This window comes from Saimiri boliviensis, chromosome 6 (assembly GCF_048565385.1).
Source record: "Saimiri boliviensis isolate mSaiBol1 chromosome 6, mSaiBol1.pri, whole genome shotgun sequence".
NCBI classification, from domain to species: Eukaryota; Metazoa; Chordata; class Mammalia; order Primates; family Cebidae; genus Saimiri; species Saimiri boliviensis.
The window spans coordinates 24,081,458-24,097,516 of NC_133454.1; the positions used below are offsets into that span (position 1 = coordinate 24,081,458).

Sequence of the window (16,059 nt, forward strand, 5' to 3'; positions counted from 1 at the left end):
TTGCGTAAGAAATATCAATAGATAAAGATGAAAAAGGGAAAAAGAATGGCAACTGATTGCCATCCCCAGAGGGAGGGGCCGGCCGAGGGCTCACCCAGCCACCCACGGTGGGATCCTTGCAACCTGTTCCTGGCAATGGTTCCCCTAAGTCCCTCCCGCGCGGTCGCGTCCCGCACCCTGGGCCCCGCCCCTTACCGGGCCCTGCCCCTTACCCGGCCCCGCCCTACGCGCCGCGTCAGTCTCCGCCTACCAATTCGGCCTCCTGGGGGATTGAGCGCCCCACCTCCTCCTCCCGTGCTCCTGAGCGCCCTCCCGCTCCGCCAGGCTCACTCCTCTCCGAGCATTGGGCCCCGCGCCTGTGGGGGCGGTGCCTGGAGCAAGCGGCCCTGCCAATGGGGCGCGACCGGGGCGGCTGGCTCAGGCCCCTGCGGGCAGCGGTGTACGAGGTGGAGGCGGGTGGAAGCTGCAGGAGTCGGCGGTGAAGCGGCGGCGAAGAGCAGAGGAGGCTGGTGGCTGTCCCGCTGAGGGTGTCGGTGCTGCCATGGGAGCGGGTGGCCTAGTAAGCCGTGTGCGCCTCCAGGATCCTGCTCTCCATCTAGGCCGACCACACGGAGCGGGAGAAGGAGGGGGACCCCGACATCGGGCCCTCTGCAACCTAGGGCCCTGGGTGAAGTGCTCCGCCGTCCTTGCCTCCAGGTAGCCGGGGTTCAAGAGTGGTCTGGAGCGGCCACGCGGGGCGAGGGCAGAGGCTGGGAGTGGGGAGCGCGAGGCAGGAGCTCGGGTCTCCGGGCGGCGCGGACCGGGCCGCGGGGGAATGGACGGGGTCCAGCCGGCCGGGTGGCGGCGGCTGGGCGCTCCCGCCCCAGGGGCGGCCCGAGCCCAGGCCGCGCGGCGACGGTGGCGGGGTCTCGGGGCAGCCAGGGAGGGATGAGGTGACAGAATGCAGCCGGGAGGCCGGAGCGGTCGCGGTGCTGTCGGGCTGGCGGGGTCCGCGCTGGGCTGGAGCGCGAGGGTCTGAGGAGGGTGGGGCCCGGCTGGCCTGACAGATTTTCTGGTTCTCGGGAGGCGGGTTGGGGGTGTGGGACCCTGTCCGTCGCACCCGCGAGGCCAGCAGCCACCTCTTGCCCCGGCATCGCTGCCGCCGAGGCTTCGGGGCCGGCGCGGACTCAGGGGCCTAGCGTTTCCCAGTGTCTTCCTGGTGCTAGGACAGGTGTTTCCGTGGTCAGGCTTCTTTGTACTCCAGCGCTAGTGAGAATTTGCAGACTTACTGGCACGGTGACATTTGCGGGCAAACACGAATTTGACCCTAGATACCGCCACTTAACATTTCTGATTTCTTGGATTTTCCCCTCGTATATTTCAGTGTGCCAGGAGGGTGAAATGGTCTGAGTTTGGGTCTGAGGTTAAGCTTGTTCTTGGAGTAAAGAACAAGTATGTTGCGTGTCTAGTGGTGTTTTAGGCATTGGAATGACTTAAACGTTGTTGCTTATTAGTATAATAGGATACCCACAACAGATTAGAAACACACGCTTTGCTAAACTATGAGCCATTGGTTTGTGTTACTGATTGTTTTAGTTTTTCTTTTTTAAATGTTGTAATTGGTTTGTCTGTTACGTTTTATTTTAACCCGTTAAATTTTCCCAGGCAAGTTACTTTGAAAAAGGGAGGAATTTACATTTTAAAGGTGGCTGCTCTTTTGTTTGCTTGTTTTTTTGGGGGGTTTTAAAAACAACAGAAGTTGAAGGAATGATTTCAGAATTGATAGGTTACAATTTTAATAAAGATTATGTCTAATATTTAGATGTTTGTTAATATGTTTGTTAACAGTAGTCACATTTGAGCAATTTCTTCCCCTCCTGTTGATTGGTAAATTGGTATGCAAACAGAAATGTATAGCTCACTAGTTTATTTCGACTCACTTATTGTTGATTACATGAACAAGGTAGCATTGGAGTTTGTCTTTTTATTGGTTACAAACTTCAGGGTGCGGATCTTTCTACTTAGCCTTCTCATGGACCAGATACTCTTTTTTATTTGCTCTTAAACCAAAATCCTGTAGCTTTTTACAGGGGAAAAAATTATCACGTGGCCAAATGAAACATTTTGAAAATGCATTTAAAATGTAGGTATTAGTTTACAGGGGAAAATACACAGAGTGACAAAAAGCTCACTTTTGTTGGTGGTGGTTTTTCTGAACCAAGTTAATAAGCTGCTTAGACTCTCAGATACCCTTTGAGAAACATTGAGTGTCTTATGCAAAATTTTTATGTTATTTCCACTTTGGGAAAGGACTTTTAAACTCATAAGTACTTCCACCTCAAGTTAGTGGAATGAATAAATATATAAGGAAAACTATGCAGCAGCACATTTCAAGTATTTAAGAAACAAGAACTAAAAATAACTTTTGATCCTAGGTTAATATGGAATTTAAGCAGAATTATGATCAATTTTAGATTTTTTTTTTGAAACAAGTCAAATAAATGGATCTTTTAACATTGGGGCATGGAAGGAGTACTTTACTGTATGCTTAAGTTCTTAAAATTGACTTTCTTTAAAGAGAGTTTTGAACCATTTAATTAGCAAACACTCTAAATATTCTCATAGTTATATATCCTGCAAGAGCTGCGTGTTTGTGCATTGTAAAACATCAAGAAGTATATTAAAAGTACATGTAAGTACATATAAGACTAAAGGTAACTGGATCTCTTTATAGTTTAAAATGTGAGTTTAATATATTGTGACTGAAACTTTCAGTGTGTAGCTGTGGAAATAAAACAGTTTGACTTAGATGCTTGTTAAAGGATAGGTAAAAATAAGATATGCTAATAAGAAGAGTAAATAACTCGCTTTCTATACAGTGAAATTATTTTAAGAAATTTGTTCAGTTTGATCAGCCTGTTTTATAAACTACTTGCAAAAATCAAGTAGTTTATAAACTCATTTAATAAATGAATTTACAGGTCAACTTATTTTGGAAATAGTTTATAAAGGCTGATCAAAATCACATGTATATTATACACATATAGACTAATTTTCTTTTGGATGTAGATAGATAAAACATTGAAAGTTTTTATTTTGTCAAGCTGAAAGAGACTTTAAATGAAAGTTGATTATTGGAAACCTCAAGTTAGTTTCTTTTGAGTAGTGATTACCATGTACTACTCAAAGATGTGACTCTTAGGAAAAGAAAGTTTGAGCCCAGGCAGGGCGTGGTGGCTCATGCCTGTAATACCAGCACTTTGGGAGGCCGAGGCAGGTGGATCACCTGGGGTCGGAAGTTCGAGACCAGCCTGACCAACATGGAGAAACCCAGTCTCTACTAAAAATAAGAAACCCAGTTTCTACTAAAATTAGGTGGGTGGACGTGGTGGTGCATGCCTGTAATTCCAGCTACGTGGGAGGCTGAGGCAGGAGAATTGCTTGAACCTGGGAGACAGGTTGTGGTGAGCCGAGATCACGCCATTGCTCTCCAGTCTGGAAAACAAGAGTGAAATTCCATCTCAAATAAATAAATAAGAAAGTTTGAAGCCACCTAGCTCATGCCTGTGATCCCAGCACTTTGGGAGGCTGAGGCGGGTGGATCATCTGAGGTCAGGAGTTTGAGACCAGCCTGACCAACATGGAGAAACCCCGTCTCTACTAAAAATACAAAATTTGCTGGATGTGGCGGTGCATACCTACAATCTCAGCTACTTGGGAAGCTGAGGCAGGAGAATCACTTGAACCTGGGAAGTGGGGGTTGTGGTGAGCCAAGATCGCACCACTGCACTCCAGCCTGGTCAAAAAGAGCAAAACTACATTTCAAAAAAAAGAAAGAGAGAAAAGTTTGAGCCCAGAGAAAATTTAACAGATGAAAAAGACACTGAAGAAAGTCCTTTTCCAGGATCCAGTGTCAACACATGGTTTTGGATTGCTTATACTCAACTTTATTCTCATTTCACAATCCCCAAATGTCCTAATCCAAACAGAATAAGGTAAGGTTAAAGAGAGAATCTTGAGGGGCATGTATTATCTGTGTGCAAAGTCCCCTATTATTTTGGGCCCATAATGATGTAAAGGGCAAGACTTTTAGATCTCTAAAGAAATATTTTCCCAAAATTAGGAGGATACAATAGAAATGCTGATTTTTTTTTTTTTTTTTTTTTTAAGATGGAGTCTCGCACTGTCGCTAGGCTGGAGTGCAGTTGTGTGATCTCAGCTCACTGCAGGCTCTGCCTCCTGGGTTCAAGTGATTCTCCTGTGTCAGCTTCCTGAGTAGCCGGGATTACAGGTACATGCCACCGTGCCCAGCTAATTTTTACATTTTTAGTAGAGACAGGGTTTCACCATGTTGGCCAGGATGGTCTCGATCTTTTGACCTCGTGAGCCACCATGCCTGGCCTGATTTTTTATTTCTACCAGGTACAGCCAATAAAAACAAATATGAGACCACTGTCTCTTATCACCATCATTTTATTTAACTAAAGGATATTTTCACTCAAACAGCTGGAAAGAACAGAATCTGTCACAATAAATTTTATTTTTTATTTTTTGAGATGGAGTCTTGCTCTGTCGCCTGGCTGGAGTGCAGTGGGACCATCAATCTTGGCACACTGCTACCTCCACCTCCTTGGTTTGTGTGATTCTCCTGCCACAGTGTCCTGAGTAGCTGGGACTACAGGCATGCGCCACCACGCCTAGCTAATTTTTGTATTTGTAGCTGAGATGGGGTTTCACCATGTTGGCCAGGATTGTCTCGATCTCTGGACCTTGTAATCTGCCTGCCTCGGCCTCCCAAAGTGCTAGGATTACAGGCATGAGCCACTGCACCTGGCCAGAATAAAAGATCTTTAAATGGAATCATTTAGTTATATTGAAAAGTTTACTTTCAGGCCAGCCTGGCTAACATGGTGAAACCCTTTCTCTACTAAAAATATGAAATTAGCTGGGTGTGGTGACATGCAACTGTAATCCCAGCTACTCCAGAGGCAGAGGCAGGAGAATCACTTGAACCTGGGAGGCAAAGGTTGCAGTAAGCAGAGATGGTGCCATTGCACTCCAGCTGGGCTACAAGAGCGAAATTCTGTCTCAAAAAAAAAAAGCTTAGTTTTGTGTCCTTACTTTTCACGATTTTTCCTATAAATCAATGAAAGTTCTGCTGCAAACTTACAGCAGCCTGCCAGCTACGATTAAGTTAGCCCTCCCTGTCCCCTTGGTTTGGTGCACTGAGTTCAAATCTAATGGATCTGGCGGGGCTTCCAGCTCTCCCAGTTCTTAGACTTGTGGCCTTGCATAGTGCCTCAATTTCTTATGTGAAATAGGGATTTTTACACCTACTTACAGCCTGGCTAACACCTGTAATCCCAGCACTTTGGAAGGTTGACACCTGGCAGATCTCTTGAGCTCAGGAGTTTTAGATCAGCCTGGGCAACAAGGCAAAACCCTGTCTCTACAAAAAATAGAAAAATTAACTGGGCATGGTGGTACATGATTTTAGTTCCAGCTTCTTGGGAGGCTGAGGTGTGAGGATCACTTGAGCCCGGGAGGCTGAGATCACTGTGGAGTGAGCCATGATTTTGCCATTGCAGTCTAGCCTGGGTGGTAGAGAGAGATCCTGTCTCGAAAGAAACAAACCAACCAACCTACTTTGCCAGATGAATGTTAGGATGAAAAGTCATTACTTATATGTTCCTGAAATAAAGTCTGTCCTCAGTTATAGCTGTTACCATTGATTGGAGATGTTACTTTTTTTTTTCAGTATTTAATAATAAATGCCTTTAAGTGTAAATTTCTTGTATATAGTCATTTATATGTTTAAACATTAATTGTTTGAATGTATTTTATTGCTGACTTCATGGCATAGCTTAAAGATGTGTTCATTACGCCAAAAGCAATGGCAACAAAAGCCAAAATAGACAAATGGGACCTAATCAAACTCCACAGCTTCTGCACGGCAAAAGAAACAGTCAGTAGAGTGAATCGGCAACCAACAGAATGGGAAAAAATGTTTGCAGTCTACCCATCTGACAAGGGGCTGATATCCAGAATTTACAAAGAACTAAAGCAGATCTACAAGAAAAAAACAAACAAGCCCATTCAAAAATGGGCGAAGGATATGAACAGATACTTTACAAAAGAAGACATACAGGAGGCCAACAAACATATGAAAAAATGCTCATCATCACTGGTCATCAGAGAAATGCAAATCAAAACCACAACGAGATACCATCTCACACCAGTTAGAATGGCGATCATTTAAAAATCTGGAAACAACAGATGCTGGAGAGGATGTGGAGAAATAGGAACACTTTTACACTGTTGGTGGGAATGTAAATTAATTCAACCATTGTGGAAGACAGTGTGGCGATTCCTCAAGGACCTAAAAATAGAAATCCCATTTGACCCAGCAATCCCATTACTGGGTATATATCCAAAGGATTATAAATCATTCTACTACAAGGACACGTGCACACGAATGTTCATTGCAGCACTGTTTACAATAGCAAAGACCTGGAACCAACCCAAATGCCCAACGATGATAGACTGGATAGGGAAAATGTAGTACATATACACCATGGAATATTATGCAGCCATCAAAAACGATGAGTTCACGTCCTTTGTAGGGACATGGATGAACCTGGAAACCATCATTCTCAGCAAACTGACACAAGAGCAGAAAATCAAACACCGTATATTCTCGCTCATAGGCGGGTGTTGAACAATGAGAACACATGGACACAGGGAGGGGAGCACTACACACTGGGGTCCGTTGGGGGGAAATGGGGGAGGGGCGGGGGGGTGGGGAGGTGGGAAGAGATAGCATGGGGAGAAATGACAGATACAGGTGAGGGGACGGAAGGCAGCAAAGCACACTGCCATGTGTGTACCTATGCAACAATCTTGCATCTTCATCACATGTACCCTCAAACCTAAAATGCAATAAAAAAAAAAAAGATGTGTTCATTTAAAACACTTTTGAAGTTGTGCAAGAGAAACTAATGTGCAGAATATTCTTTTTTTTTTTTTTTTTTTTTTTTTTTGAGTAGGAGTTTCACTCTTGTTACCCAGGCTGGAGTGCAATGGCACTATCTCGTCTCACCGCAACCTCCGCCTCCTGGGTTCAGGCAATTCTCCTGCCTCAGCCTCCTGAGTAGCTGGGATTACAGGCACGCACCACCATGCCCAGCTAATTTTTTTGTATTTTTAGTAGAGATGGGGTTTCACCATGTTGACCGGGATGGTCTCGATCTCTTGACCTTGTGATCCACCCACCTCGGCCTCCCAAAGTGCTGGGATTACAGGCTTGAGCCACCGCGCCCGGCCCCAGAATATTCTTTTTTTTTTTTTTTTTTTTGAGATGAAGTCTTGCTCTGTCACCCAGGCTGGAGTGCAGTGGTGTGATCTCAGCTCACTGGAACCTCTGCCTCCCGGGTTCAAGTGATTCCCCTGCCTCCGCCTTCCAACTAGCTGAGATTACAGGAACCCACCACCATGCCTGGCTAATTTTTGTGTTTTTAGTAGAGACGGGGTCTCACCATGTTGTTCAGGCTGGTCTTGAATTTCTGACCTCAGGTGATCTGCCCACCTCAGCCTCCCAATGTGCTGAGATTACCGGCATCAGCCACTGCACCCAGCCCTAATATGCAGAATATTTTATGTAGGTATTTTCTATATGTTAGATCCCCTCTAAGAAGGGTTTCTATGTAAGAGTAGTACAAATGATCTGGAAAGGTTAATAGGCTTGACAAATTTATGTTTCTTAACACTGTAAAAGTAGTCTGGTTGTCCTATGGTATATGCATAGGACATATACCATATGGGTTGGTTCCAGGACCCTTATTTCTACTAAAATCCTAGCATTCTCAGGTCCCCGCTATGGGCCCTGCAGATCCTGGGTATGTGAAAAGTTGGGCCTCCATATATGCAGGTCTGCATTTGGTTGAAAAAGATCCACATATAAGTGGGGCCCATGCAGCTCAAACCCGTGTTGTTCAAGGGTCCACTGTATTTGAAAATGAAGTCCACAAAAAAAGTTGCCTTGTTTTACAAAATCTTGGATTACTACCTCTCTCATACCTTAATAAAAAAGTACCATCTATTTACTACCCCATTGAGATAATAAAACTTTTAGAATAGAACCTAGGGCCAGGTGTGGTGTTTCACATCTGTAATCCCAGCACTTTGGGAGTCTGATGTGGGCAGATCACCTGAGGCCAGGAGTTTGAGACCAGCCGGGCCAACGTGGTGAAACTCCGTCTCTACTAAAAATATAAAAAATTAACTGGGTGTGGTGGTGTGCACCTGTAATCCCAGCTACTCCTGAGGTGGAGGCAGGAGAATCGCTTGAACCCTGGAGGCGGAGGTTGCAGTGAGCCGAGTACGCCACTGCACTCCAGCCTGGGCGATGAGTGAAACTCCATCTCAAAAAAAAAAAAAAAAAAGAAAAAGTAAAAAAATAGCCATGCATGGTGGTGGGCATTTGTAATAGCTACTCAGGAGACTGAGAGAGGAGAATCACTTGAACTCAGGAGGTGAAGGCTGCAGTGAGCCGAGATCGCACCATTGCGTTCCAGCCTGGACAACAAGAGCGAAACTCTGTCTCAAAAAAAATATATATAGAACTTAGAAGTATTTATTGCTCCTTGCTTTGTCTGAGACTCAGAGGTTAAGCAACTTGCCCCAGCTAACACAGGTAGTAGCAAATTGAGACTTGACACCTGGCTTCCAGAGTACTTATTTAGAGTCACCTCTGCACCCCCATTTTAAAAATTAAATCTTGTCTAGGTGATGCATTTGCTGCTTCAGGTTTGAAAGATAACAAGGCATGTACAGTGAAAAGTCATCATATCCCTTCCCCCAAACAGACAGTTCTCCCTGTCAGTAGGCCGCTGTGAAACTTTCCAGAGCCATTTGACACATAGACAAACATCCATATGACCATATTATTCCTCCTTTTCTTTTTTTTAATGGGAATGTCATGTATGTGTTCTGATAAATAGCCTGCTTTGGCTTGGCATTTGTTCCATTACTCCTGTACTTTAAATGCTAGCATTTATATTTAGTGAATTGTTAATAACTGCTAGGACATAAAAGAGAATTTGTTCTAGTAGTTTTGACTAACCAAGATGAATTTAAGAAATAAAATTCCTAACATTGTCATTGTTTCTTGGTATGGAAATTTTAGAAGCAGGTTGAACTGAAAAGAGTCCTAGCAGAATAGAGAAATATCACAAAGAAGTGAATCTGGACTGTAGTAGAGATAAATGTTAATACTTACAGATAACACTATGTGCTAGGCGGTGGTCTAAATGCTTTACATATATTATTAAAGTCTCACAACAGTCCCACGAGGCAGGTAGCTTTTATCACCATTTTACAGATGAGTAAACTGAGCCACACAAACTGACACACTTGATCCAGGTAGTACAGTGGCAGAGGCCTGATTCTAACCCAGGCAGTCTGGCTCAAGAGTCCAATCTCTTTACCACTACTCTTTCTTTCTGTCTTCCTGTCTTCCCTTCTTTCTTTTTTCTTCCTTTCCCTCCCTCTCTCCGTCCTCCTCCCCTCCCCTCCCCTCCCCTCCCCTCCTTTTTCCTGCCTTCTCTTCCTTCCCTGCTTTCCCGTTCTTTCCTTCCTTTCCTTTTTTCTTTTCTTTCCTTTAGTTTTTGAGACATTGTCTCACTCCGTCTCCCCAGGCTGGGTGCAGTGGTGCAATCATGGCTTACCGCAGCGTCAACCTCCCCACATCAAGTAATCCCCCCACCTCAGCTTCCCAAGTAGCTGGGTCTACAGGTGCACACCCCACCATGCCTGGCTCATTTTTTCTATTTTTCGTAGTGACAAGTTCTCACTTTGTTGCCTGGGCTGGTCTCAAACTCCTGGCCTCAACCAATCCTCCCACCTTGGCCTCCCAAAGTGCTTAGGATTAGAGTTGTGAGCCACCACAACCAGCCTTTTACCACTACTTCTAATTCCATTTAGATAATATTGTTAGAGCGATAACTACATCAACCAGATTCTTAAAATTGCAAAAAAAAAAAAATGCTGCCACTTTTGATCTGTATAACAAAAATATGTAGAGTTTTATTATAGCTTTTACCTGTTTAGAACACTCTTTGGAAAGGCAGGGAAATTACTGTGAAGGTATTGGTATTTGAGAAGTAAGTTCCTAGAGTGTTTGCCTTCTAAACCAGGTGTGCGGACTTGGTTTGTCACACCCAGTTAGCTCACCGCTAGGCAGTGGGGGTGAGCTATCGGGAAGACAGCCAGTTAGCCTACAGAGGAAGGAGATCGGGAATCTCGGCACCTGGAGGGAGGGAAGGGGAAAAGAGTTTGTTTGAATCTGTCCTAGGTTGGGGTAGCTCTTTCTGAGGGAGGCCTTGTCCTGTGGACCTGCTGTACACAGAGACGGGAGAACTGGACTTGAGGTGTGGTGCTATCTAAAGCACCACCCGGATTTAGCCGGATCCGGAAATTTAAGAGGAGTTTATTTTCTCAATCATTAGGAAGAACTTGAAAGGGGAGCAAACTGTGGTCATTTGAGAAGAGCAAGTGGTCATATTTGAATGTAACATACTCAACTAGGTTGGGAAAGAACCAGAATCCAGAGCTTGGCCATAAAAAGTGCAAAACCAGGTGTTCTGGTAACCCATGTCCTCTTGTAAACACTGGTAAGACATAGCACTGAGCCCTGGGCCTTTCTTCTATAAAGTGCTCGTACAGGCTGAGGATCCCCAATCTGAATATCCAAACTCTGAAATTCCCTGGTGAGCATTTCATTTGAGTGTCATATTGGCACTCAGAGTTTTGGGATTTTGGAACATTTTGGATTTTGCACTTTCAGATTTGGGATGCTCAACCAGTATATAATGCACATATTCCCAAATCTGAAAAAATTCCAAATGCAAAGATTTCTGCTCCAAAGCATTCAGATAAGGAATACTCAACCTCTAATGGATTGTGCTAGACATGTGTTAGATTACCAGTTTTCACAATTTGTATCTCAGAATCCTTGTTCTGTGTCAGTGAAACAGGGATTTCATACACCTTTGATTCACATTTTAATGTTTTAAACTTTAAAATGTTATAAATGTGTATATACACTCAAGCGCATATCGTGCTAAATTTTAATATATGAGGACAACTGATTTGTACTGCCAGGTTATCTCGACAGAGTTATACTGAGTGAAGGCTCGGTGTGGATCACACGTGTAATCCCAGCACTTTGTGAGGCCAAAGCGGGTGGATCACCTGAGGTCAGGAGTTCAAGACCAGTCTGACCAACATGACGAAACTGTGTCTCTACAAAAAATACAAAAATTAGCCTGGCATGGTGGTGCAAGCCTGTAAGCCAGCTATTCAAGAGGCTGAGGTGGGAGACTCACTTGAACCCAGAAAGTAGAGATTGCAGTGAGCCAAGATTGTGCCCACTGCACACCAGCCTGGGTGACAGAGCAAGACTCCATCTCAAAAAAAAAAAAGAGAGAGAGAGAGTTAAAGGTTACATACTGTATGATTGCATTTATATAACATTATTGAAATAACAAGATTGCAAACGTGGAGAACAGATTTAGTGGTTGCTAGGAGTTAGGAATGGGAGGTGAGGGTTGGTGTGGTTATAAAGTGGTAGCATGAGGGAGCTGTGTAGGGATGGAACAGTTCTCTATCTCAGGTGTCATTATACAAAGCTGCAAATGTGACAAAATTTCATACAACCACACACACGCATACTGCATACAAATCCTAGCATTCTCAAGTCCCATTTTACGTACAAAACTGTTGAAACCTAAATAAACTTGGGATTGTACCAAGGTCAGTTTCCCGATGGTGACAGTGTACTAGAGTCACATAAGTTACAACATTGGAGGAATTTGGGTGAGTGAACTTGGGACCTCCCTGTGTGCTACTTTTTTGAAAATTCCTATGATTTGTAATTATGGTACTTTTAAAATAAAAAGTTGGCCAGGCATGGTAGCTCACGCCTATAATCTCAGCACTTTGGGAGACTGAGGCAGGTGGATCACCTGAGGTCAGGAGTTTAAAACCAGCGTGGCCAATATGGTGAAACCCCGTCTCTACCAAAAATGCAAAAATTAGCCAGGCATGGTGGGGTGTGCACCTGTAGTCTCAGTCACCTGGGAGGCTGGGGCATGAAAATTCCTTTGAACCTGGGATGCAGAGGTTGCAGTGAGCTGAGATTGCACCAATGCACTCCAGCCTGGGCCACAGAGCAAAACTCCGTCTCAAAATAATGTAAAAAGTCAAAAGGCAAACAAACAAACAAACAAATAAACAAAAACCAATGCATTTAGAATATTTGAGAGAAAATAAGCAAAAGGAAGAAAATGTAAATTGTCTATAATGCTCATACCCAGGACAACAATCCTTGGAATAGAATTTCTCACTCTGTGTATAGACTTGAAAGTTTTTGAATGCCATTTTATTTTTTTAGGCTGAACGTGGTGGCTCATGTCTGTAATCCCAGCATTTGGGAGGCTAAGGTGGGTATATCGCGAGGCCAAGAGATTGAGACCATCCTGGACAACATGGTGAAATCCCTTCTCTATTAAAAATATAAAAATTAGCTGGGCATGGTGGCACATACCTGTAGTCCCAGCTACTACTAGGGAGGCTGAGGCAGGAGAATTGCTCGAACCCTAGAGGTGGAGGTTGCAGTGAGCCGAGATCACACCACTGCACTCCAGCCTGGGCAACAGAGCGAGACTGTCATTTGAGAAGTCGTCGTCTCAGGAAAAAAAAACCATTTTATTTTTTAATTAAAATTGTTTTTTTCTTTTCCTTCTCAGAAAGGATAAAAATATTATTGATTAGTAAGACTATAGTTTTATGTTGATATTTTGAAATTTCAGGGTGGTGCTTGTTTGCTCAGGTAACATTACATAAGCATATTGAGTACTCGCAGTACTAACTGCATTGTGCAATGACGTGACTGCCTTATGCGTATATCGGCATTAGTACATACTGTAAAGTTTTTATTTTTTACCAAAAAGTTTACAACTACCAAGTATTCAATTCCTTAACATTATTACAGAATTAATTTAGAAATGTCCTACTTTTAAAACTTCTGGACAGGTGTAATTAAATCCTTAGAAAAATATACTATTTAAAAAACACATGAAAAACATTCTTTATCATTTGCAAAACAAGCTTTATCATCTACTCATCTTTGTCAGTCAGGTTTTTCTTGATAACATGCAATCAAAACAAAACAAATTTGACCTAAGACTGCCTAATCATCCATAGTTTAAAGTTTGTGTTCATCAGAAGAATTTTATTGTTCTCATTATACATGTTCTACATTAGAATTTTGTTTTTTGTTTTTTGTTTTCAGATGGAGTCTCACTCTGTCACTGGAATGCAGTGGTGCAATCTTGGCTCACTGCAACCTCCTCCCAGCTTGAAGCGATTCTCCTGCCTCAGCCTCCTGAGTAGGTAGGACTGCAGGCATGTGCCACCATGTCCTGTTAATCCTGTGTGTGTGTGTGTGTGTGTGTGTGTGTGTGTGTGTGTGTGTGTGTTTAGTAGAGACATGGTTTCACCATGTTGTTCAGGCTGGTCTCGAACTCCTGACCTCAAATAATATGCCCTCCCTCAGCCTCCCAAAGTGCTGTGATTACAGGCATGAGCCACCATACTCTGCCACATTTGAGCTTTAAAATACACTGATAGAAAAAAAAATACTGCTTTAATCTGTTTCTTATGTATAGATCCACATAAAATTCATTTAGAAAAATGTTCTTGTACTAAAATGTTTAAAGCTTATGATTTGGATTAAAGTTTTATTTTGTAGTTAGCATCTCTATGGGAATTTCAGGGACACTGTTGCTGTCTTATGATTTTTGATCCTTTTAAAAATCATTGTATTTGAGAAATAAAGTAGTAGAAAATCTAACAAAATAGGGAATTAAAGTAGACAGTATACTCAACTCCACTGTGTTTAAAGGGTTTGATTAATTTCTGTACATTGTGCTAGTGGTTAAGATCTGGGACTCTGGAGTCAACCTGAGTTGAAGTCTTGGCTCTGTCACTTGATCTCTTGTTTCAGTTTCTTCTTCCATAAAATGAGGGTACTAATAGTGTTAACTCATGGAATTATTGTGACTATGAAGTGCACTAGTACATGTAAATAGTCCTGGTCCCTGGCATAAAGGTACTCATAAAACATTATTTTAGAACATGGTTGAGATCTTACTGTATGTTTAATATGTCTTTTTCTCACTTAACATATTGCGGCTGGGTGTGGTGGCCATAATCCCATCACTTTGGGTGGCTGAGGTGGATGGATCATCTGAGGTCAGGAGTTTGAGACCACCCTAGCCAACATAGTGAAACCCAGTCTCTACCAAAAATACAAAAATTAATCCCAGCTCCTTGGGAGGCTGAGGGAGGAGAATCACTTGAACCAGGGAGGCAGAGGTTTCAGTGAGCCAAGATTGTGCCATTGTACTCCAGCATGGGTGACAGTGAGACTCTGTTTAAAAACAAACAAACAAACAGACAAAATATCACAACTATTTTCCCATGTTGTTAAAAATTCCACCAGTAAAAGTATTTTTTAATTTTTAATCACCTTGTTTGATAATGAGTTTTTCATGTTTTTATTAACTGTGTTTCTTCTCCTGCCTAGATAAATCTTAGAATTTTTCACGTTGATTTAGACAAATGCTAGTACAAAGGTCTTTTTAAGTCTATGAAAATATTAATGATTTTTCTTGGTCATTTTTGTCTGTAGATTCAAGTTTAGAAGGGTATTTTCCATTCTTATGTCATGTAAATATGTGTAATTTGTTAGTTTTAACAAACATGACTTCTTTAATCCCCTAGATCGTAGTTTACTAGGTGTTACATTAGTCTTCTGGATATTGCCTGTTCATACCTTTGCCCATTTTTCCCCCTTCTGGGTTGTTTATCTTTTCTTCTTATTGCTTTATAAGAGTTCTTTAAATATCACGATGGTTAATCTTTTGTTATATATGCTACACGTATTTTCTTCTCATTTGTTACTTGTCGTTTAATTTTGTTTATGGTGTCTTTATATAGAAGTTTTAACTTATGTGGTCAAATCTTTAACTTAAAAAATATTCTTCATTATTCAATTTGAAAATCACTTCTTTATAGCTTTTGGGTTTTTGGTTTTTTTTTTTTCTTGTTCAGCAAAATCTCTACCATCCCAAGATTATCTTTTAAATATTTTCATATATTTTATGTGAAAAATTTTTTTCACACTGAGCTCATTTAGTGTGTATGGAATTTCCTTTTGTGTCTAGTGTGAGGGTAGGAGTCTAATTTTTTCCCAAATGGAAAGGCTTTTGCATCTCTCAGTTCACTGACTTGTTCATATTTCAAATGCCACAAGGTTTTCCTGCATACATAAGGCCTCTTTATGGATTCTCAGTTCTGTTCCAGTGACAGGTCTGTCTGTGCTTATTCTATTACCTCTTCTCCCCTGTAGCTTTTTATAGAAGTTTGATATCTAATAGGGCAAATATGCTCATTTTAAAATTTTTCTTAGCTATTCTGATGAATTTACTGCTTCTGGTGAATTTTAGAATTATTTCGATGAGTTTTAAGACAAATTCCATTGAGATTTTGATTAGAGTTGTGCTAAATTTATAGATGAATATGGGAAGGAGTCAGTTCTCACTAGCAGGTCTTTCCATCGAGGAGCATACTGTGTCTGTCTATTCTGGAGTTGCCTCTCTGATAATGGTTTTAACCTAGATGGTCATTGTAGCACTGTTTTGTTCTAAACACATGTATTACAAAGATAGTATTAGAGTAAATTAGTTGAGGGAAAAGCCTCATATCATCTCTCCCTGTTTTCATTTCTCTTTTCACCTTTAATTTTGGGTCTAAAGAGACTTTATCATGATACACAGTATATGTATACTCAGGCTCTTGTAACAATTGAGAGTATGGTATGATCTCTTTTTCTTATCATCATTAATGTAATGATTAAGGACTATTTAATCAAGCTGATAACCGTACTTAACTCCTATGTTAGATGTGAAAGATGTTTCCAATTTCTGAGAGTACCCATTAAGATAGTGCTTTTACTCT

At 42.1% G+C, this 16,059-nt stretch overlaps 1 long non-coding RNA gene across 13 annotated transcripts in view; it reads left to right on the top strand.

Moving 5' to 3' along the window:
• The first annotated feature begins 260 nt into the window (after positions 1-260).
• Positions 261-16,059, top strand: part of LOC120360976 (uncharacterized) — a 93,068-nt gene continuing 77,269 nt past the window's right edge. For 8 of the 13 annotated variants that reach the window (XR_012517992.1, XR_012517989.1, XR_012517994.1 and 5 more), the window contains exons 1-2: positions 261-696; positions 13,331-13,431. This is a non-coding gene — a long non-coding RNA (uncharacterized LOC120360976). Of the gene's footprint in view, positions 697-9,558; positions 12,480-13,330; positions 13,432-16,059 lie in introns of those variants that run through there. The other 5 variants (XR_012517993.1, XR_012517988.1, XR_012517997.1 and 2 more) reach the window with 5 other exon arrangements.